This window comes from Stenella coeruleoalba, assembly GCF_951394435.1.
Source record: "Stenella coeruleoalba genome assembly, chromosome: 2".
NCBI classification, from domain to species: Eukaryota; Metazoa; Chordata; class Mammalia; order Artiodactyla; family Delphinidae; genus Stenella; species Stenella coeruleoalba.
This window is the reverse complement of record NC_137147.1, coordinates 174,679,175-174,703,057: the sequence shown is the minus strand read 5'-3', so window position 1 is coordinate 174,703,057 and position 23,883 is coordinate 174,679,175. Positions and strand designations below refer to the sequence as shown.

Genomic DNA, 23,883 nt, shown 5'->3' with positions numbered 1-23,883 from the left:
TACACAGTGTCCGTCTGTGTTGCTCCTGCCGACAGGGGAATTAAGGAAGACTGTGATGCTGTGTTTGTGTTCTGCTCAGAGTTGCTGACTCATGAAGTTTGATATTTACATAAGTTTGATATTTACAGTTTCTGGGTTTGGGGTTTCTTTTCTTCCCTAAGGTGATTAAAAGTACAGTGCATGCTTATTATTTTTTAAAAAAAATCTGCACCGTATTAAGATACAAAAAAAGAGGGGAATTGGGTAAAATTGAAGGATTTCCCAACAATCTGGACATGACCCTCCTCATCCATCCTGTACTTATAAATCTTTTTTGTTTGTTTGTTTGCTTTTGCGGTACGCGGGCCTCTCACTGTTGTGGCCTCTCCCGTGGCAGAGCACAGGCTCCGGGCGCGCAGGCTCAGCGGCCATGGCTCACGGGCCCAGCCGCTCCGCGGCATGTGGGATCTTCCCGGACCGGGGCACGAACCCGTGTCCCCTGCATCGGCAGGCGGACTCTCAGCCACTGCGCCACCAGGGAAGCCCTGTACTTATAAATCTTGAATTATGCCCTAGCTAGGAGCTGCCGCATTGGTGCGGCTCACATTTGTCGTCTGGGCCATCGCCTGACTTGTTATTCATCAAACTCAAGCCACTTCTTGGTGATGAGAGTCTTTATCAGATAGTATGACTTATCCCTGCTATACTGAATTTTTACAAATTTCATTTATAATTTCAATTAAGTTTTGAGAGCCAAAACTTCAGTAGACTCTCAGAGATGATTCTTTTCCCATTTAGAATTATCCAAGTATAAAATCTCAAAGCAAATTTGTCATACACAGAGCTTTCATTTTAAATGTGCTCAACCACTATTTAGGTAAAATCCTAAGATCGTGGCCTGTTTTTTGGAAAATGAGTAGAATGTTTTTCTTCATCCCCTAAAAACAAGCGAATGAATAAAAAAGCAGTAATCAACAAATGTTTACTGAAACCCTGGCATCATTTTAGTAAGGTGCTGACTCGTAACTAGAGAAAAATATAGATGTGAGAAGCAGATGGAGAGGTTTCAATTCCAGTTCCACTTCTCACTGACTAACCTTGGGCAAGTTAGCCTCTGAGCCTCAGGTTCTTCTTCTGTAAAGTGGGCATAACACCTGCTCTGAAATAGGGACTAAGTGAAATATAGACTGTTATGTGTCTGGCACATAAGTAGAGAGTCAATAAATGGCATGATAGTGGGGCTACTGAGTGCCAATTATACACCTGTTGGCCTTCCCTCTAGGGCAATGAAGACCTTGACTTGGGCTACGAACCCCCAAAGCCAGAGGGGGTAGACAGGGCTGAAACCCAAGAGCAGCCAAAGGAGTCAGAGGAGCAGTGAGGTCCAGGAGCTGGATGAAGGCAGCCCCAAGAAGTGAGGAACAATTCAGAAAACCCAAGAGAGGAGGCAGAAAGCAAACCCAGAGCAAAGAGTCTGCAGCAGGGACCAGGCAGATTGGAGTGTGTGGTTCAGATGACAGAGCTGAGAGGGGTTCCCTGAAATTGTCCACAGGGGAGAGGGGATAAGATGAAACCTTCTAGAGGATTCCAAGCCAAGCCAGGTCAGGCAGCCATGGAGGATGAGGGGCTCAACAAATGAAAAGCAGGCTTCTATCTTGGAGAGATTTTGCATTTCTAATTGACCTGCAGTCAGCACCATTCCAGATAGCGTTTACTTCTCAAAGTCAAGGCTTCAGGGGTGCTTAAATTCAGACAATGTTACATTTGTTCTCTAAATACAAATTACTAGTGTTGGGAAGCCACAGTACCTGAGCCAACCAGTCAACTGGAACTCTTTGTTGGTGGTACTTGCTCCCCAACTCTGAGAGTCAGAAGAACCTCAGGGTCGGGAGTCCATCTGCCCACCCTGGGAGGGGTTCCCACCCCTGCAGGATCACAGGTGGTGCCCGGCCTCTGCAGGGACACTCCTGGTGACGGGACACCCACCCACTGTATCACAGGGAAGCCACCCCATTGGTTAGCACATCTGAATTACACAGTCACGGTAAAGCCTGCACTCTTAAAGCCCCCTCCACCCCGGCAGGGGTCCTAGTGTCTTGCACCAGCACTTAACACACTGAATCTCCCCAAGATCAACTCTCCAGGTAGCTGGCTCCCACCTTCCCTCCACCAGAGCTGTTCTTTCAGGGACTAAACACCACTGTTCCCTTCAGTCACTGAAGTTGGCCCTGAAAGTTCCCCATCCTTAATTACACTCATCTTGACAGAGTTAAATTTGCAAGCATTCATCTTAAAATGTAGCCCATGAAATTACACACAGTAATTCTCATATGTTCTGAATTGGTCCTGTGAACGCCCTTGTCAAGAACACTGTGATTTATTTTGTCTACTACTATTGCACTAGATTTCAAGCCCACCCCATGACACTCCAGGTTCCTAATTAAGCATGTTGTCAATAAAATTAGGATTTTAAAAATATTAATTGCTGTTTTTCATCCTAAGTTTATGCAGCTAGTTTGGTTAAACCCACGATTCCCGCTGTTAATTCCATCATTCTCTCTTCTCAGACCTTTTTGAATCTTGCTTTTTATCTCTCTTTTTTAAGTGTTTGTCATTTTGAAAAATTGATAAGAATTCTTCATAATTTCAGCCAAGGGATTACTAAAAATAGTTATCTGTACGTAACCAGGAACAAGGCTCTCTGCTACACAACCAGAGACGAATGAAACTCTTATTAGACTACGACTATTACTCTTCTTAATAATATTGAATGCCATTGATTATTGATATTAATCAACAATATTAATTGGGCATACTGTTGATAATGGTATTACTGTCAGTACTTATTACAGGCATATTGAATACAGTTACTTAGTATCTACTATATGATTTCATTACTTGACATTCTTTGTGTATGGTTATTTTATAAGTTATGAACCTACCCATGGTAAGGATATACCCCTATATGTTTTGTTTTGTTTTCATTTTTATTTTATTTTGCTTTCAATTTTTATTTTATATTGGGTCATAATTGGTTAACAATGTTGTTAGTTTCAGGTATACAGCAAGGTGATTGAGTTATATACATATATCTATTCTTGTTCAAATTCTTTTCCCATTTAGGTTATTACAGAATATTGAGCAGAGTTCCCTCTGCTGTACAGTAGGTCCTTGTTGGGTGTGTGTACTTGTCAATCCCAAACTCCCAATCTATCCCTCCCCCCAGTATACCCCTATTTGAATGTTTCCAGACCTCACGTTACAATTCTAGAATTCAAGTACATACGAGAAACTTTGTAAAACGTTCCACTGAAACTGAAGTATATACTCTGCTGATCAGCCCTAGCGAAACGGAAACGAGGCTAGGGCTTAACGCCAGCTCCTGACGCCCTTACAGATGGACGTGTCCACTGGCGCCTTCCCCTTTTTGGGCACAGCAAGGGCCACAGCTGAGTCGCTCGATAGGTCCTGCATCTTGCCCATGGCCATCCCCTTCCCAGGATGCAAAGATGCCCCAAGGCGGTGGAGAGGTGTTGGGTCTACAGCCTCATCTCCCTTCAGACTTCTTCACCCGCTCGTGACAGTCACCTTTTGGAGCCTCTGCCCTCTCTCCCTGCAGTCGGCTTCCACAGCATCTACCTCCCTCCCCCGCCACAGACCGTTCGCATCTTATAGACTATGGACTTATTTACTTATCCGTTTGTTGCCTGACTCTCCTGCAGGAATGCCAGCTTCATGAGTGCAGGGACAGGGACTCTGGAGGTGGGGGTGGGGGGTCTCTTTTGTTCACTAACTATCTCCTTAGGACTAAAAATAGCACCTGGCCTGTTGTAGGATCTCAACAGATGTTTATTAGATGAATGAATGGGGATCATGTCCTGGAGAGGATTTATCTAGAGCTCTACTTAAATGTCTCCCGAATTCTTGTTATGCTTATAGGGTCCTCCAGCACCAAGGACCCTAACGGCAGAGAAGAGCAAAGACATGTTGCAGAGCCTGGGCACAGTGGCCCTAATGAAAGCAGAATGCTTATGATCCCCGTACCACATGGTTCACCCATTACAGTGTACGGTTCAGTGATTTTCAACAAATTCACAGAGTAATGCAACCACCCGGACAATGAGTTTTAGAACATTTTCCTCATTCCCCGAAAGAAATCCTGTACCCCTTAACCGTCACCCCCCCACACACGCCACAACTGTCCCATCCCCTCAACCCTAGGCAACCACTAATTTACTTTCTCTATAGATAGACTTGTCTGTTTCAGGTAGTTCATGTCAATGGAATCAGACGCTGCAGGGTCCTTTGTAACTGACTTCTTTCACTCAGCACAGTGGGTTCAAGGTTTATCCGTGTTGTAACTTGTTTCAGGACGTAACTCCTTTTGACAGCTGAATGACACTCCATTGTATGCGTACTCCACATTCCGTTTATCCATTCATCAGTTGATGGACACTTTGGTTGTTTCTACTTTTGCCTCTTATGCCTAACGTTGCTATGAAAATTCATGTACGAGTTTGTCTGATGTATGTTTTCATTTCTCTTGGGTATATTCCTAAAACTTGGGGGAACTTCTCTTTTCCAAAACAGCAGCACCATTTTGCGTTCCCACCAGCAGCGTGTGAGGGTTCCAGTTTCTCCCCAACCTCACCAACACCTGTTTCGGTAGGCTGCCTCTTCTTAGTCTCGTTGTCTATCATACATTCCTTGTCAACTTTGCATTATTTTTGTAACATCAAAGGTTCCTTTGTTGCATGTCAATTCGTTACTATGAGGAAAGATAAAGCAAAACCCCAAAGTGAAAGGATTTGGATTGTGCCTATTCATTTTGGAAAACGGAGCTGCGTTCAAGAAAACTGAAGAAAGCTAAAAATGTCTGTTTCCGTGTCCAGAGAGTTTCTCTTCTCTGTTTTGGTGCTTCAGTATTTTGAGGACTCAGACATCCATAAATATGTCGGTAGGAAGAGCCACATTTCTCTCCCTGCTTTCATGCTCCACCAGCATAATCGCTAGAGGTTCCCAGGGATGCGACCAAACTGTGGAGCATTTTTAGACTTCTGCAGATGGAAATGTCAAAAATGCTTCCTCTTGCATATGGTGAACGGGGAGGGTCTCTGGTCCGTTAGCCAATCTCTTTTCAATCCTCAGGGACCTCAGACTTTCAGTGAAGTAAGATGACTGAGGGTGCTTTTCTTTAGGGGTTTTCATAATGTGAACGAACTTAGAGTTACATAAGACTGTTGCCCATCAACTCCTTGCATTCATTTCCGGAACCTTCTTTTTATGGAAGTGCTCATCCATTTTCAGAAAAAATATTCATAGCTTTGCTTACCACTGTTTAACTGTGAAAGGTCAGCCTTGAAAAAAACGTTGTGAGCTATTCTTCAACATTAGTAACTTTGTTTGGATTTTTAAATTTTTGAAAAAATTTTAAATTTTTTATACAATTTTTAAAGGTTACCCTCCATTTACAGTTATTACAAAATATTGGCTATATTCCCCGTGTTGTACAATACATCCTTGAGCCCATCTTACACCCAGTAGTCCGTGCCTCCAACTTTCCCCACCCTCATATTGCCCCCTCCACCACTGGTAACCACTAGTTTGTTCTCTGTATCTGTGAGTCTGCTTCTTTTTTGTTATATTCACTAGTTTGTTGTAGTTTTAGATTCCACAAATAGGTGATATCATGCAGTATTTGTCTTTCTCTGTCTAACTTATTTTACTTAGCATGATGCCCTTCAAGTCCATCCATGTTGCTGCAAATGGCAAAATTTCGTCCTTTTTTATGACTGAGTACCACATCTTCTGTATCCATTCATCTGTTGATTGACACTTAGGTTGCTTCTGTGTCTTGGCAACAGTAAGTAATGCTGCTATGAATATTGGGGTACATGTATCTTTTCAAATGAGTGTTTTGTTTTTTGCGGACATACACTCAAACGAGGAATTGCTGGGTCATACGATAGTTCTATTGTTCGTTTTTTGAGACACTTCCATACTGTTTTCCACAGTGGCTGCACCAACTTACATTCCCACCAGCGATGTATAAGGATTCCCTTTGAAGCTTGTAGTCGCCGGGGGTGGGGGGTATTTGTTTGTTTGTCTGTTTTTATTTGCTTTCCATGAAGAAAACTAACAATTCATCTCTGAGTTTGAAAATTCCAGCTGGCCGTTTTCTCTGGCTGAGGGAAAAGATATGCTTAGAATGCTATTTTTCAAAAAGTCCAATTTCAGAGGCACTTTTCTTACAATTTCCTTAAAATGACAAGTTTTCAAACTACTAGATTTTTGCCTTGAAACTCCCAGAGGCTTAAGAGTCGAGTGTTCCTGGTGAATGCCGCAGTGACTGCTGGTGCAGACCCAGGGCAGCATGGTGTGACGCAGCTGTGTGTCCGTCACAGGCGGGTACCAAGCTGGGTACGTGATCGTTCACTGGTTCCAGCGGCTGCCATGCTTAATGAAACATTCACAGATCTTGCTGAAAAAAAACTATGTTATTTGGCCATCAAGCCCTTTGCAAATTAAGATATATTTACCCATTTCATCAGCATAAATATAGCAAAAGGAAAGAAACTGAAGAAATTAACAGCTCTGCTTTCTGTAGGGTGAGGAACCAAGTGAGCCTGTGCATCAGGAACCATTGCTGTGTCACAAATCATTGCAAAATGTAGCGGCTTCAAACAACCTGCCTTTAGTCAGCCCGTGATCGTGTACGTCAGCAATCTGGGCTGGGCTCAGCAGGGCAGTTCTTCCGGTCTTCCTCATGCATCTGTGCTCAGTGGCCAATCAAGCAGGCAGCTTCGCCGATCTCAGCTGAGCTCTCTCACCTCTTTAGGAATTCATCTGGGACAACTCAGCTGACTCAGCTTTGATCCACTAGGTCTCATGTCTTCCAGGCTTGTTCCTAGGACAGGAAGGCAGTGTTCCCAGAGATCAAGTACAAGCACGGAAGACCTTTTGAGGGCTAATTTCTGAACAGGCACATTGTTGCTTCTGCATTTTACTGGCCAAGGCCAGTCAGAAGCACAGTCCAAATTCAAGAGGAAGGAAAATAGACTTCACCTCTACACATCCCTTCACAATCATTATAAGGAGCCTAGATTCAGGGAGGGATTGTGGCCATTTTTGCAAAAGATCACAACCTATTTTATGACTGTTCAAGAATGTATTAAGAGCACATTAAAATGTGTCATTTCGTTATATTCTTTGATCACACAGCCTTTTTTTTTTTCTTTTGGGCCATGCTGTGTGGCTTGCGAGATATGAGTTCCCCGAGCAGGGACTGAACCTGGTCCCTGGCAGTGAAAGCACCAAGTCCTAACCACCGGACCACCAGGGAACTCCCAACACACAGCTTTTAAAACTTATAACTTAAGTTCTTCTTTTGGACATTAAAGAGATTGACCATATCTGTAACAAAGGACTGTGTCAAATTTCCTCTTTTGATATGGGTTTCAAGTTTCTGAAAATTCTGAATCTGATCCCAAAGAACATTCCATGCAATTTTTGTGGAGGTTTTCATTTTATGGCTCTCAGATAAGACTTCCTCCTTTTTAGTTGAAAAAATAATAAGGTGGCTTTTCTTCAAAATGTGTATAATGACCTTTTTGGTGTCACTGAAACAGTAACGGGTTGGAGCAATTTTTGTTTGTTTTCTTACACAAGAGGTACCGTGGCTTAGGAATGCATCTGTAATAATTAACTCATATTTTAAATAAGCATCTGAAACCTTTTCGATTAACAGTTACTGTTTTTTATGAATTCATTGATTGTAATTCGCTAGTGAGTATCATATGTTTTCATGCTGGTTTCAACTATTGCTACAAAAATTTTAAATTAGTGTATTTCTAAAGGGAGGGAAAGAAAGAAGAAAGGAAGGAAGGAAAGAAAGAAAGAGGGAAAGAGGGAGGGAGGGAAAGAAAGAAGAAAGGAAGGAAGGAAGGAAAGAGAGAAAGAGGGAGAGAGGGAGGGAGGGAGGGAAAGAAAGAAGGAAGGAAGGAAGGAAGAGAAGATAGTGGGGAAATGGAGACTTCTACACATCGCTGATGGGAATGGAAATTAGTTCAACCACTTTGAATAGCAATGAGAAATAGCTAGTAGAGATAGACATCCTACAAAAAACAATTCCATTTCCAAGTGTTTATCTTACTGAAATTCTCAGACATATACTCAGGAGACGTACACAAAGATAGTCTCTGCATTATTTCATTCAGCAAATATTTATTGAACGCGTACTATGCCTCACATACTATTTCAGGTATTATGGATATAGCAGGGGACACAACAAACAAAAATCTTGCCTTCAAAGAGCTTAGGAAGGATGACGGAAAAGAAGCAAAATAAATTAGGAAAATACATGGCAGGTAAATTGGTGATAAGTGTTACGAGGGGAAATAAAACAGAGAAAAAGAATAGGAAGTGTTGGGAAGGGGTTAAAAACTTGAAGAGGACAGGAATGGCCTCATTGAGCACGTGACAATTGGGGTTGCTAGTTTAGCAAATAAAAATACAAGACACCCCCCTAAATTTGAACTTCAGATCATCAGTGAATTTTCTAAGTATAAGCCTATCCCATACAGTATTTGGGACATGCTTACATTACACATTTATTTGTCGTTTATCTGAAATTCAGATTTAACTGAACATCCTACATTTTCTCTGGCCATCCTAGTGACAATTGAGTAAAAACCTGAAGGAATAAGGAAGCAAATTAAGCAGACATTATAAGAATGTTCTTGAATGAAGGAATAACTGAGAAGTAAGCATGGCAGGCAGGGGAAAGAGTAAGAGCAAAGGCCCTGTGGCCAACTGTATTTGTGAAAACTTAGAAGTCACTAATCCCTCAGTAGGAGAAAGATAAATGACCTGTGGGCTATTTGCACAGTGGATTCAAATGGATGGACTAGGTCTAAATGTGTCAACACGGACAAGTCTCAAAAACATTCTATTGAATGAAAAATAAATTGTGAAAAGATAGACCTGTTCTGGTGCATTTGTGTAAGGTTTAAAAGCACACATAATAGTATATATTTACAGTACATATATGTATGCATATATAATAGTATATGCTTATGGCTATGTTTGTATGTAGTCAAAGGATAAAACAAACATGGGAATATGGGAATGATATTCAGAAACTTTAGAAGAGTCTCAGCCTCTGGGGAGGGAAGGAGAAAGGACGAGAGCTCGCGCGCTCTCTCTCTCTCTCTCCCCCCCCTTTCTGTCTCTTGTCTCTCTGTCTCTGTTTCTCTCTTTCAATAAAAACAGTCTACCATTTGCAACATCATGGATGGACCTTGAGGACATTATGGTCAGTGAGATAAGTCAGACAGAGAAAGACAAATACTATATAATATCCCTTATACGTGGAATCTAAAAGAGCTGATAGGAATAGAAACAGAGAGTAGAATAGTGGTTACCAGGGACTGGGGGATGGGAGAATTGGGGAGATTTTTTTTAAGGGTACAGACTCACAACTAGAATATGAATTAGTCCCGGAGAGCTAATGCACGCCATAGTGATTACAGCCAACGACACTGTACTCTAAACTTCAAAGTTGCTAAGAGACTAGATCTTATTTATTCTCAGCACAAAAAAGAAATAATCATGTGATGTGATAGCAGTGTTACAGCAGGAGCCAAATTGTAAAGTATATAGGTACCAAATCAGCACCTTGTGTTCTGTAAACACACACAATGTCATATGTCAATTGTATCTCAATTAAAATAAAGTCTAGAGCAAATAAGGCAAAATGTTCAGTGTTAGTGGTATTCAGCAGTCTATTTTCTGTACTTTTCTGAATGCTTAGGTTTCATTTTTTAAACTATTTTTTAAAGAGGCCCATCAAAATTTAACAAGAAAAGAATTTTAGGTACTTCTGTATTATGAGGGACTCACTACAGTGGTAAGGAGCTTAGGAGTGTGTACGTATCTGGTCTTGTGACTGCCCTGCGTACACACTGGGAGGGGACAGTGTTGGTGAGCAGTGCTCAGGAAAGGCTACCTGTTTTAATTCTGAACGTCCCACAAATTCACAGGGAGCCCTTGGGCAGGCCACGAACTCCTTATTGCCCATTTCCGCATCTGTCCAGCAGAGGTGCTTACACAAGCCCTTAAGCCTCAGAGCGCTTCTATGAACAATGCTTACGGACACAGCTGGACAGGCACTGTAAGTGTCCGAGGAATGAAGGGTTAGGGCATTTAGTTTTGTCTAATCTGCGATCCACCTTGGTTTTCCCATTGAACTGGAGATTGAACAGACTTTAAAAAGTCAGGCTTATTTTCTAGTTCTCTCCAATGTGCCCTCAGTGGCTGAATGAAGTTGTAGGCGTCCTAAATGGACCTGAATCCCCTTTTAAGTTAATCGCAGATGATCAGGGTGAACGCTCCCTACAAGGACAGGGCACGCGGGACACTCAGAAGAAAGGGATGGAATTCAGGACACTATTCTTTAGGATCAGGGTATTTCCTATGATTTATTTTACAGGAATTACGTCACCTGGCATCTCATTAAAGCTCACAACACTTAGGTACAGGGCTTAAACCAAATATCGACATCTAACACAGCAGCCAAGGGGGTATTGTACGTGGACAAAAGCTGCCAGATTTCATGCCCTTAGTTGACACAGGTAATGCAAATAAGAATATTAATAGCATGTGTTTTATCAAGCGTGTGTTCTGTGCCAAAAACTATCCGTTTTGCAATGCAATCCTCATAGCAACCCTCAGGAAACCGAGGCTGAAAGAAGTGTAGAACCCATTAGCCTAAGATTGCTAGGATGACTAGTACAACAACTAGTAAGTGGTTGACCTGTGGTTCAAACCCAGGAAGTCCAGTGCCATAGCCTGCACTCCTAACCCCTTTGCTGTGTCTCTCAGTGTCTTGGGGCAGGAAAGTGCATCCTAATACTGGTTTCAGCCTGCTGTGTAGACAGATAAGGAAGGTCCTGCCTGAAGACTTCGGTTGACCTGTTCAAAGCTGTACAGGGACGAGGAACAGAATCAGAGGCGCTAACAGAGAAAGCAGAGAGCAGAGAGCATCTGCCAGATAACTGTTGGAAAAAGTACACACCAGGGGTTATGCCGGGGTTAGCCAGCTCGGGGCAGCGCCGAGTCAGCTACGTCCTGTCACTGGACTTGCCGTTGGGGACTACCTCCTGGTGTCTGCAGAGCGCTGCTTGGGTGGGGATGATTTTGATGACCAGAGGCAGCTCGGGGCAGGGATCGGCAAACCCGTCACCTAGATCCTATCATCTTTGGTGTTTCCTGCTTTCCATCCCTTCCGGGAGCTCCCTTGCCATCCATCCACTCCACCAGAAACCAATCCTGAGACTTCTTGCTGTGAGCCCTTGGTTGACCAACTTCTGCTTTTGCTCAAAATTAAGCCTCGCATTTTGGAGGCTTAAAAAACAAAAATCTACATGAAAACCCTTTGTTGGAATGCTTTCCACTTTCCACAGAACAGAAACTAAAATAACCTGTTATACAATTAGTCACAAATACAGTCCTCTAGTTTTGGAGGAATTGAATACAGACTCAGATTCATATCTGCCTCTTTCTGGGGATGGACTTTCGGCAAGTTACTTAATGTTTCTGAGCCTCAATTTCTGGATCTATAAATGGAAATTAATAATACCTACTTGCAGCGTTGCTGCAGGAATTAAAGATGATTCACGTCATGTGCCTGGTGCCACTACTAGCCATTATCATCATCATCCTATCCCAGTTTAGGTTAGAACCCATTTCCAAGGGAATTTTCTTTGCAGATAGCACAGAAGTCATCCTCTGAAGATTCTAAAGATACTTTCCTTTCTCTCCGCTGTATCCCCTCTTCTACTGAGGACTCAAGATCAAAACAGTCCTCAAGCATCCTCACCTCTGCTTAGGATCAGCTATTCAGGTGGTGTTTATTTGCTATATTTTGCACTTTTGAGACAGTGAAAAAGAGGGTGAAATCCAAGAAAAGACCTGTGAAGATCTTCCCAAGACCCCATTAGAGAAGAATATAAAATATGAATATAAGAGTATACGCCAAGAAAGAACCTTATGTTTCTGAAAGCCAACACCAAAACGATTTAGAGTTTACTAGGTAGAGACTGAGGGGAGAGATGGAAAAACATCCACTTCAAGATAGAAATTACAGCTGCGGGATTATTAAGTGTCTTTATCAGGCCTCCACAAACGCTTTTAGAAATCTGCAGAACGCACTGCAGAAGGTTCCACACCACTGGCGGTGCACGCACCACGCGACTCGCCCCGGCTCAGTTATGAGCGACAGAGCTCATTGATAGCTTCAGATTGACTATAATTTAGGCCGCCTTTATTAAAACAATTATACGGAATTGCATATAAACACCGGTCAAATGCTGTTTCCTACCATCACAGACGCTTCTCCTGTTTTTTATTAGCTGAATGGATTTCACTCTAAAAATTTATTGGGTAGTGATCATAACGCTTGGCCAAGAGAAAGTGATAAAGCAGCATTAAATATACTGTGTACAGATGAACAAACTTCGAGGACTTCGAATAAAATCAAAGCAAAAACAAAGCACCACCACGATTCCTGCCTTGGAGGAAACTGAGTGAGGCATATAGACAAATGCAGAAATGGTTACAATAAAGTGCTACAAATGGGTAGAGAGATGCATGGGCTATTTCAGAGCAGGAGAGGGTTGTAACCAGGTTGTAGGCAACAGGGGGACGGGGACCACGTCAGAGTCTGTTCCCTGCCATGTCTCAGCCCCAACCAGTGCCTACTGGAGAATATCCAAGGATTTTTGGCTTTATCCCGGGTAGAAGAGGAGATTTTTTTTTTTTCAGAATGGAACAACATGGTCATATTCATTTTTGATATGGAGGCAACCAGTTATGAAGGGTTTCCATCAGAATTAAATTCTTAAAACCACAATTCCACAGGCAAGAATGTTTATTCCCTCATTTAATTCATCCTTCAATGAATACTCATTGAACGTCTAATATGTGCCAGGGACTATTCTAGGCTCAAGAGAGTCAGCAAAAAAGAAAACAGACATAAATCCCTGCTCTCCTGGGAGAGACAGATAATGAACAAAACATACAAACAAATAAGTTGTATAGTCTGTTAGAAGGTGATAAGGGAAACCGAGAAAAATAAACCAGAGAAGGGATGAGGGTGAGGGGCAGAAGCAGGAGGGCAAGTGGGAGGAGTTGCTTTTTTAAGAAAGATGGTCATAGGGCTTCCCTGGTGGTGCAGTGGTTGAGAGTCCACCTGCCGATGCGGGGGACACGGGTTCGTGCCCCGGTCCGGGAAGATCCCACATGCCGCGGAGCGGCTGGGCCTGTGAGCCATGGCCGCTGATCCTGCACGTCCGGAGCCTGTGCTCTGCAACGGGAGAGGCCACAACAGTGAGAGGCCCGTGTACTGCAAAAAAAATGGCCATAGATCACAGTGAATTTGGCATTTGAAGAATTGAGTGACAGCTAAACAAAGAAACAAAAGAAACAAAAGTTGCTACCATTTCTTGCTACTGGAAAAAAAAAAAAAAAGGTCAGAAAGGATCTCTCTAAGAAGGTGATATTTTAGCAGGGACCTGAAAAAGGTTTGGGCTTGATTGGGCTGATATCTGGAGAGGTGCATTCCAGGCACAGGGAGGTGCAAAGGTCCTGAGCTAGAGAGAGTCTGATGAGTCTGGACAATGGCAGGGAGGCCAGGGTGCCAGGAACAGAGCGAAGACCTCTGGCAGAATAGAGATGCTTGGAGACCGGCAGCATCAGCGTCCCAGGAACTTATTAGAAATGCAGATTCTTGCACCGCAGCCCAGACTTATGAATCAGAGACTCTGGGGGGCCTGGGGGAGGTGAGACCCATTGATCTGTTTTTGTTTGTTTGTTTGCTTTTTTGCGGTACGCGGGCCTCTCACTGTTGTGGCCTCTCCCGTTGTGGAGCACAGGCTTCAGACGCACAGGCTCAGCGGCCATGGCTCACGGGCCCAGCCGCTCCGCGGCATGTGGGATCTTCCCGGACCAGGGCACGAACCCGTGTCCCCTGCATCGGCAGGCAGACTGTCAGCCACTGCGCCACCAGGGAAGCCCCAGTGATCTGTTTTGACAAGCCTTCCAGGTGATTCCAATGCTGGCTTAAGTCTGCCTGAGAGCTGGGTCCTGAGCCCTCTTTTCCCCCGACAGTATCTTTCCTGGACAACCTCGTCAATTTCCATAGGTTTAAGTGCCCTCTATGTACAGGCGTCGCCAACCTTTTTTCTTTTCCACCCAGATATCTCTTTCTGAGTTCTAATCTTGCATATCCAATCCGTATCTCAGCAAACAACCTAACCAACTGCCTATTTGAGTCAGAACCTTAGAAACTTGCTTCACTGAACCCACCTTATTTATAAGGTGAGTTATAGCAGATTCTTTGCCATTATGATTTGGGGTGGGTTGATCTTTATTTGGTGGCAGGAAAAATGTCATCACATCACAAGTCATCACTCGATGACAGTTTTCAGCCCCATCTCAACTCTAGGAAACTGACTTGCCTTTTCTCCCTGGGGCACAGGTGCCTCTGTTCTCTTAAATCCTGGGGGCCTTCCTCCTAAACTGGCTCATGGTTCCAATACATTCTTATTGCTTGCTTGAGAGATTGAGTAATTGATGTCACCTGCACAGAAGCCTTCTCTCTATTATAAGTTCCAACCGAAAAAGGAATGCTTGCTGAAACTTTTTTTCTATTCAATTTCACAAATATTTCTGTTTTAACTCCCTTTCCTAACGAGGTGATGGGCCCACGAATAAATAATGAGTATTGAGTCCCAGCTGATAGGCACTGTGTCAGGTAATAAGGGATGCAGTGCCTCCAAATACTTGACCCATGGACGGTGAGTTGAGTGAGGGTTAATAATCTCAACTCGGAACTCAGACCGCCCAAGTTTGATAACTGGCTGTTGCCTACTTTTCATCTGTAGGACCTGAGGTGGGTTATAAACCCTCTCCCTGACGTATTCCCTTCCTTCCAAATGGGGCTAATAATAGCACCAACCCCCCAGGGCTGTTGAGAAGATTAAATGAGTTATTGCATATAAAGTGCACAAGCAGTATCTAGCAGCTGGTAGGTGCCAAGTAAGTCTTAACTACGGTTAATATATATTTCAAGGCAAATAAACAGAAAGGGTTTGGTGAAAGTGTTAACCTGTGTCCTTGAGTGTACTTCTAACGTACACCGATTTTGTAGTGTGGTACTCACCATAATACAGCTGCTCCCAGGGGCTCCAAATGACATTAATTAGCTTGTGATGTTTTGATTGATTCTTGTTTGTGTTTCGCAATTACTTGCCCTGGGTTTTTACTGCCCTGAGTTGAGACAGTCTAAATCAGGATCCCCAACCAGGAAAAAACAATAAGCAACAATTTCACGTAATGAGAACATAACAAGATTATAAAACATAGCTATTTAAAAATGACATTGCTATTTAAAAAAATAACGAACTAAAACACAGTTATTAGATGGTTTCTTCGTATACCCCAGGGGCCGCGGTCTTAAGTGCTTGCTGTCTGGCCAGGAGAGGAGATGGAATTCTTTCTTTTTGATTGAAGTGGCTCAGGATTGGCCTTTAATTGACCTGGGAGTGAGGAGAGAAAAGGATTGGGTATAAAAATATAATAGGGTTCACTTAAAACCAGTCAAGGACTTTAACCTGCCCCAAAGGAGTCTTACTCTATCCTCAAAATCTGGTGAAAGTAGAAGGAAAAGATGACAGTATTATTTTCCGGAAACATATGAACGGAATGTAAATCAATGTCTGTTTGGTGCAGCTTAGAAACGAACGTACCAGTACAACATACCATCACCTCCTATAGATGCTACCCAACTCCAACTGTGGCTCAATCTGTAATTAATAGTGTATATAAAGTAAGCGCGTGGCCACGCTCGCCGTGATTGCCAATATATTTCATTTGTATTAGTATGAGGTAGTCAAGCTTGCGAGATAAGAGCTCAGGTCACAAAAGGATGACTCTGGGTTCAAATCTGATGAACAGAGTCCCCTCAGTTCGTTACTTCACCTTTTTAGACCCCAGGTTCCTCCTCCATAGAAGAGAGAGAAAAAATAACTTCCACCTCATAGGAATCTTGTGATGATCAATGAATGTTTTGGAAAGTTCTTAGCACTGTGTCTGGCACAGAATATGTACTCGTAATGATGTTCGTTATCAACTGTCATCAGTTGTGTGGTTTTGAAAATATTTAATATGTGTTGAATCCATGGTCTTCATAAGGCTAGAGAGAGAGAGATGATTCTCAGGCCAGTTTGAAAGGTGAAGAAACGGGCACCAAAAAATTAAGACACTTGTTCAAGGTCACACTGCGCCTTCAGAGCAGGATTCCAGGGCTGTCCCATGTTATTGGTTCTTAGCAAAGGACTGTGTAGCCCAGACTCAGATCCAGCCCACGCTGGGGTCTGTCCTCAGCTGGGCAGATACACAAAGGAATGAGTGGGTCATCCTTCTCCAGCAGCAGTGGTTCTCTGGCTAAGATCCAAGCTGAGGCATCTTCTCCTAAGTGCTCCGTGTACTGCCCCGAGCTTGTTAGGAAAGCTGTGACTGCAGACCCCAGAGTTAAGAACCAGATACTTTCTATTAGTGAAGTGGGTCTAATTTTTGCTCTGCAACTTTGGGTGTAAAACAATCATATTAGTTTACTCCTCTAAACCCAGTTCAATCTATGTCCTCACTCACCAAGGTGGCAGAAATTCACTCATTCTTTCCTCTCCACCAACTCACATTCTATCAATACCTCATGACAGGAAAAGGGTCTCTTGTCATTGATCCAGCATAGATGCCACTGAGATGCTCACGTACCCAAGAACTTGAGGTCCATTTTAAAGCCAAAGACGCCATCCCTCCTGGCAGAACCCCAAGATCCTTTGCTGTGCCTAAGACACACCTCTTGGCGTTTGGTACCTTCCTCCATTGTCCTCAGGCTGCCCCGGCAGATGACCAGCGTCCTCTTGAGGCGCTCTGTAGACATGGAGGATGGGCCTCTCCAACTGCAGGTGGCCCCCCTTTCCTTCCTCCGGGGGTGCTACTGTCTCTCTCCATGCTTTTCTCCATTCCCCATTTTTCAAGCTTCAGAGCACCTCTCCTCTCTTGGAGACTTTAGCTCCTTTCAGTACAAAGCTCCCTAACTCTTTGTGAGAACCCGAGGTAATCAGGTCTCAAAGTCCTGCTTGCCCTCTGGAAGAACCAAAGGAAAAGTATGTCTCCTTCTTTCTGAATCTTCTCCAGCAGTAAAAGCAAAACACAAAGGCATATGTCCAGAAACCAGCCTTCCACGTTTCTTTTTTCAGTTAGATTTTTCAAAAAGCATCACACTCGAGCTGAAAATGGAAACATGCTCTATTCTTTCATCACAACTACATGCTAGGGCTGACCGATGGTCCAACACTTTGCAAAGAGCCTTTGATTCTTTATGTCTTTGCAAGAAACTGCCTGAATTGTCAGTGGTAGAATTGGCCTCTTCGGAAAACAGACCATTACAGAATTCTGACTGGCAAAGCTTGTCATCCATGAACTCCAAGGATCACTGCTGGTGAAACAGAGAATATATTTCCTTCATATTTTCATTAACTTCCAGATGATTTAAGTTTGAATTTTTATCTCATTCATCAAGCTTTACCATGGCCTATTTCTCTCAGTACTTAAATTCTTCAAATGTAGTTTTTCTTCCCTAAATTTGTATCCATTCTCAGTTTGGGCTCCAAACACAAAAGGCTTAGGGGGTAAAGAGAGCCTGTGTCGGGGACTAGCCCAGGCCATGGGGACAGAGTGACAATAAAACACATAAAGGCCCTCACATGTATACGCTTATATTGCCAGGTCCTGTTCTAAGTTTTTCACATATATTGATTCATTTAATCCTTATAACAACGCTATGAGGTAGGTAGTATTACGATCCCCATTTCATAGGTGAGAAAACTGAGGCGCAGAGAGGTTAAGATACTTGCCCAAGGTTGTACAGTTAGGAGGTGGCTGAGGCAAGAGCCAGGCTCTGGAAGTCTGACATCAGTCTGTGCCTTTCACACGCAGCTGTGAATACCGATCATAGTTAAGAAGGAAATAAACAGGCTAATGATACAAAAAGCAGCTGGGGAGGTCACTTCCCACGTGCTGATCAGGGAAGGTTACTTAGGAGGCAGGGTTTGAGCTGAAACCTGAAGGATGGCAAGGAGCCAGCTATACAAAGAGTGGGCGGGGCGAGGGCGGGCGGTGAGCATTCCAGGCAGGAGAAACAAGACAGGCAAAAGCCAAGGGAAGGAAAGAGTCATTCACGGGCAGAGAAGTGGCCTGGTGGCAAATCATAGAGAGGGACTCGGAGAATAACACGTGATGACGATGGGGAGGGTGCTTCAGGAGCAGTGAGAAGCCCGGATAGTTGTAAGCAGAGATGTGACATGATTGGAGTGGCTTCTGCAGTCATGGGCTGCTGGGGGACAAGGGGACCAGTGAGAACCAGGAACACAGGGGACCTGGAATAGGGTTATGGAGCTGAAGGGACTGGTGGCCGCAGACAAGGCTGGATGGATAAGGAGGACCTGATGCTCGGGACATCCCAGCCATCTAAGGAAGCGAGGACTTTATGCCTAAGAGCCAGGGAAACCTTGAATGGGTTTAAGCAAAGAAATCCTATGATCAGGTGTGAGTTTCAGGAGAGTGACTCCAGGTGGTGTGGTGAATGCATTTGAGAGACAAGACTGGGGTCCAGTCAGGAGGTTGCTAGAGACATGGCAGTGAAAGGTGATGTACACTGACCGAGGCTAGGAACAGGGCCTACTCATGCAACAAAGAGTAAGCCATGGGCACCAGGCACTGTTGGAACAAGTCAGACAAGGGGCTGCTCCCAAGGAACTTTCCAGATCTATTTATGAGGATAGGCTTGGTGATAATTTGACAGTGAGGAATGAGTAAAAGGAAGGAGATGAAAGATCTCTCTATCCCTGTGGGGAGAGGAAGGATGCCGTTTCGTAAGACAGGGAAGCTGGAAAGGGGCTTTACCAGTTGGTCAGCTTGATTCAGGACATACTGAGAATTCCAACGGCCAAGGTGGAAAGGCAGGAGGTGGATGTAGATGGAATCCAAAGACTATTCTAAGGATGCAAACTATCGGAAGAGAAAGGTTTGAACATTTCCTCGATCACTACCTGTTGGGTGTTGCAGTCAAAAGAAAGCAGCACTGGAAATAATCTGCTTCCAAAGAAATAATATTCCCTGTAAAGGCCTCAGAACGCGAGGAGAGGGGCTTCAATTGCAACATGAAAGAACCGGGCTTGGCATGAGAACAATCCTCAAGGACTTCAAAAATACAGAAACCTCCCATTCAGCTTCCCATTCCTCAGATTCAGATAGTCAAGTCCCCCAGCCAGGAGCATGTGATCACCACCGTCTGAAATAAGGCGGGTAGTCCTCACAGGCGTTCATCTTTTCCTCCAACACTGACTTGGAGGAAAAGTTAGATGTTTCCCTTCTGTGGATTGTGAGGCCTCTTGAACTGTCAAAAATGTTCACCAGAGATCATCAGAGAACACACAAGCTGTGTCTGGAAAGATCAGTTGGAAGACAGGATGTGTGAGATTTCTTTTTATTATAAAGTTTGTAAGTTTTCACTCCTGCCAATGACCTGGAAATAATGGTATCAGTATACCTGGGTCTCCTTCAAACTACGGTAAAAGGGGAAACAGTCCCTCCCTTGAAGGATGGATGGATGGATGGACGGATGGGTGGATGGACGGGTGGATGGGTGGATGCACGGGTGGATGGATATTGGCGATTCAAGTGACGAGTGAGTTCTAGGGAAAGATTTTACCTCTGAGACAAGCTGGCTTTTCCACCTTCGCTAAGCGGCTGCTCCCGCCTGCTTCTCCCTTTATTTCATCACCCGTGTTTTGACAATTCATGAAAAAGGAGGAAAAAAAAGTGTCTAAGGCAAATTGAGCTCCTGAAGTAATAAACATTTAGACATACAATGTGAATTGAGTTATTGTTCTCCTCGGGATAGTCTCCCAGTGTGTTTCTCTTTTTTGGAAAGAGAACGTGTCAGGCCGTCTTCCTCCCCCAGGCTCTGGAAATGGGAGTCTCCCCTCCGCAGTAATTGTTGCGAATCCTGACAATAGCCCCACGACTGGGTTATCTCACAGGAACTTCCATTTCCAAAGAGTTGAGGGGAGATTAATGCAAGAAAACTGGACTAGATCGAGGGATAAGAGCTGCACCTTCCGCCAAGTTCAGCCAAGGTAGCCTCTTCCTCCGGCTCCCAGGGTGGGAGGGGGCCTCCCGCGGCGGGTTTCGGTGGGTTTGTCGGGGACGGCGCCGGGTGCGCGGGCGGTCCTCGGGCTCCGACTCCCCGCTCCTCTCGCGCACGCCTCTGGCTCCGCGCAGCCTCTGCGGCTCGGCGGCTGATTCGGGACCTAACTTGGTCCAGATTGCGTGTGCGGCGGAGCGGGAACCGGGGGCTCGCGGGCTGCGCAGGGGCCGGGCCAGGCCGGCGCGTTCATTGTTGTCCGGGGGCTAGGCCGGCTCTCGGGGGTGCCCCGCGGCGCGCGCGGGTGGCGGCGGCGCGCTCGGCCGCGCGGGACTCGCCGGAGCCGGCCTAGCCCCCGGCCGCCGGCGGCCCCGAGCGCGCTCGCCGTGCCCGGGGGCGCCGCGCGGGGCCGACCGCGATGCGGAGGGCCGGGCGCGGCGGCACGGTGTTCGGCGCGCGGGCGAGGGGCGGGCCGGCGGCGGTGCGCCCTGGCGCGCGGCCAGGCTCGGCGTGAGCGGCGCGAGCGGGCGATGGGCTGACTGGGGACCCGCAGGGGCGGCGGGGCGGCGGCGGCGGGGGCGCGCGGGGACCGGCGGGGCGGCTGCGGGCGCCGCGCGGCGGAGGCGGAGGCGCCGGGCGCGGATGCCGCCGGCTAGGCCCCGGGCCTGCGCACCCCGGGCGCATGGGACGGCCGTTTCGGCGGATTCGCCGCTGCAAACCTGAAGTTCCTCGGCTCCCTGGGAAGCACCACGAATAAAAGGTAATGTGTCTTTGTTTCCCAGCCGCGACTGCGGGCAGGCGGCGGCTTCTGCAGCACTTCTGGGTCCGTTTCTGGGCCGGTGAGAGGGACATGACACTTCTGCTTTACTGAGGACGTAGAGCATTTAATGCTGCAGATGTGACATTGTTCCAGTGCACACCCCACGTGCGGCACAGACTCTACTCCCTCGTGCTACCCCCTCTCCCCACACCCACTTTCTTTGGCATCTCGACCTCACACTGGCTCGGTCTACCCGGGGAGAAAGGAAAGGACCTTGCTGCCGGCAGACCCGGGCGTGATTTTGTTCTTTTTTTTCTAACCGTTTTTCTGGAAGTGACAGGGAAGTCCTGTTCTTTGGGTGGGTTCAGGAGGCAGGCTGCAGATCGCCGGCTGCCTAGGACTGCTAAAATGGATTGCTCTTTCACACTCCAAATGGCTGCAGCAAGTTTAATGCAGGGAGACCGCGGGAGGAGGAGAGGAGGGAACCCCCTTCAGGACGAACCCCCCAAACGCAGGGCTTCTGTCTTGCAGGCAACTGCCCAAACGTGGGCGCATATTGCGTTTAGAAAAGATGAACCGGTCCTGTACTTTGAAAGCCGTGTGGGCTGCCCGTGTGTAGTCGGGAACTCGGTGCCTTTCTCCAGTACCTCGTTAGGAGAGTAACTGCTCAGTAGATTCAAGCAAATTCTGCGAAATTTCTAAGGGATGGCTGTTCTAATAATAGGTCTGGCGGTGGCTTCTTAATAGACACACTCATTCTGAATGGTGCAGCCATGCCAGTCCCCCCGGAAGCTCTGCTTGCTGAGAAGGGCGATCCCCAGACCTCACCGTGGGTGGAGGAGGCTTTCTCCCCTATGAATGGAACATCCCAGTAGACGTTGTTACCGCTGTTCTGGCTTCTCTCAGTTTGAATCCTCACAGCCTCTGATGAAAGGGATTCTCAGAACACCTAAGCCAACCACATTTCTAAATCCGAGCTCTTCGGTGGGGATGGCTTATTCAGTGTTGGAGTAGCCCCAGCTGTATTTAGACACCTGGTCAGGCTGATTTGATCTGCATTTACCTGAGTGGGTTTTCAACAGCTTCTCACATACCCCTAGCACCTCGGCACTGTAAGTCTGGTCCTTTTCTGAAAGCATGACTGTGATGTTCGGGAAAGCACCAGTCCAAGAGCCAGGGGCAGACTTATGACTTCATCCAGGGAAGCCACCGCTGACCCTGGGGGAAGTGTCTCAGGAGTTGGATGCAAAATCTATTCCTTACACTTAGTAGAACTTAGCTCTGTGTGCCATTTTTCCAATGTGCAACAAAGTGGGAGGTTCATGGGGGGTGGGGGGGGGATGGGAGGACACCTTTCATTGTTTTGTTTCTGGTTTTTAAATTACTTCAAGTTCATTCCTAGCGTCTGGCCTCCTTTTGGAGTCTGACTTGGACACGGTGGGAAGACTAAACCTTCAGATCAGCAGAAATCTGATTTTGATTCTCAACGTGTTCATCTCTTGCAACCTAGAGGGTTAGAGGATGGGCCTCTTCTGTTGGCTGAGGGGTCCCTTCTGCTGTGAATGAAATCTGGGTTTATTTAAGGTACACCAGGAATGGGAGGGTCCCGCAGCAGATAGACTTGAAGCTCTTTGGTCCCAGAGGTTAAATAGCTGCAGTTAATTTGATTGGAAGCAATATTTGGACTTGCTGTGAAATCAACACTATATTGTCCTGCTAGTGAATACAGTGTTGCCTCCAAATAACTTGGAAAAAAGTGATGCTTGATGTGAACTGTGCGGGTAGCAGTAACCTTTTAGAAAAAGCAACAACAACAGCGTTAAACTCTTCTTGTGTTAAAAGGGAATAGTGTTAGTTGAAATGAGGATCAGAAAATCCCTCCACCCACTTAAAAATTTTTTTTTCTTGAAATATAGTTGATTTACAATGTCATGTTAGTTTCAGTCATGTTAGTGTACAGAAAAGTGATTAATACCTATGTGTGTATACATATATATATTCATTTTTAGATTCTTTTCCATTATAGGTTATTACAGGATATTGAATATAGTTCCCTGTGCTATACAGTAGGTCTGTGATGATTATCTGTTTCATACGTACTAGTGTGTATCTGTTAACCCCAAACTCCTAATTTATTCCTTCCCCGCCTTTCCCCTTTGGTAACCATAAGTTTGTTTTCTCTGTTTGTGAGTCTGTTTCTGTTTTGTAAATAAGTTCACTTGTATCTTTTTTTTTTTTTTAGATTCTGCATATAAGTGATATCATATGATATTTGTTTTCCTCTGTCTGACTTACTTCACTTAGTATGATAATCTCCAGGTCCATCCATGTGGCTGCAGATGGCATTATTTCATTCTTTTTAATAGCTGAGTAATATTCCATTGTATATATGTACCACATCTTCTTTGTCCATTCATCTGTCAATGGACATTTAGGTTGCTTCCATGTCTTGGCTATTGTAAACAGCGCTGTAATGAACACTGGGGTGCATGTATCCTTTCGAACCATGTTTTTCTCCAGATATATGCCCAGGAGGGGGATTGCTGGGTCATATGGTAGCTCTATTTTTAGTTTTTTAAGGAACCTCCATACTGTTCTCTATAGTGGCTGCACCAGTTTACGTTCCCACGAACAGTGCAGGAGGGTTCCTTTTCTCCACACCCTCTCCAGCATTTGTTATTTGTAGACTCTGACGATGGCCATTCTGACCGGTGTGAGGTGATACCTCATTGTAGTTTTGATTTGCATTTCTTTAATAATTAGCGTTGTTGAGCATCTTTTCATGTGCCTTTTGGCCATCTGTATGTCTTCTTTGGAGAAATGTCTATTTAGATCTTCTGCCCGTTTTTTGATTCCTCCACCCGCTTTTATTCTG

At 45.1% G+C, this 23,883-nt stretch overlaps 1 protein-coding gene across 14 annotated transcripts in view; it reads left to right on the top strand.

Moving 5' to 3' along the window:
- FRMD4A (FERM domain containing 4A) overlaps window positions 1-23,883 on the top strand; it is a gene marked incomplete at its 3' end in the record, with an annotated part of 767,390 nt that overhangs the window by 517,887 nt on the left and 225,620 nt on the right. Inside the window, exon 1 of one of the 14 annotated variants that reach the window (XM_079914360.1) lies at window positions 19,819-20,240. The exons of 12 other annotated variants lie outside the window; for them this stretch is intronic. Of the gene's footprint in view, window positions 1-19,818; window positions 20,241-20,857; window positions 21,009-23,883 lie in introns of those variants that run through there. One more of the 14 variants, XM_079914359.1, reaches the window with a different exon arrangement.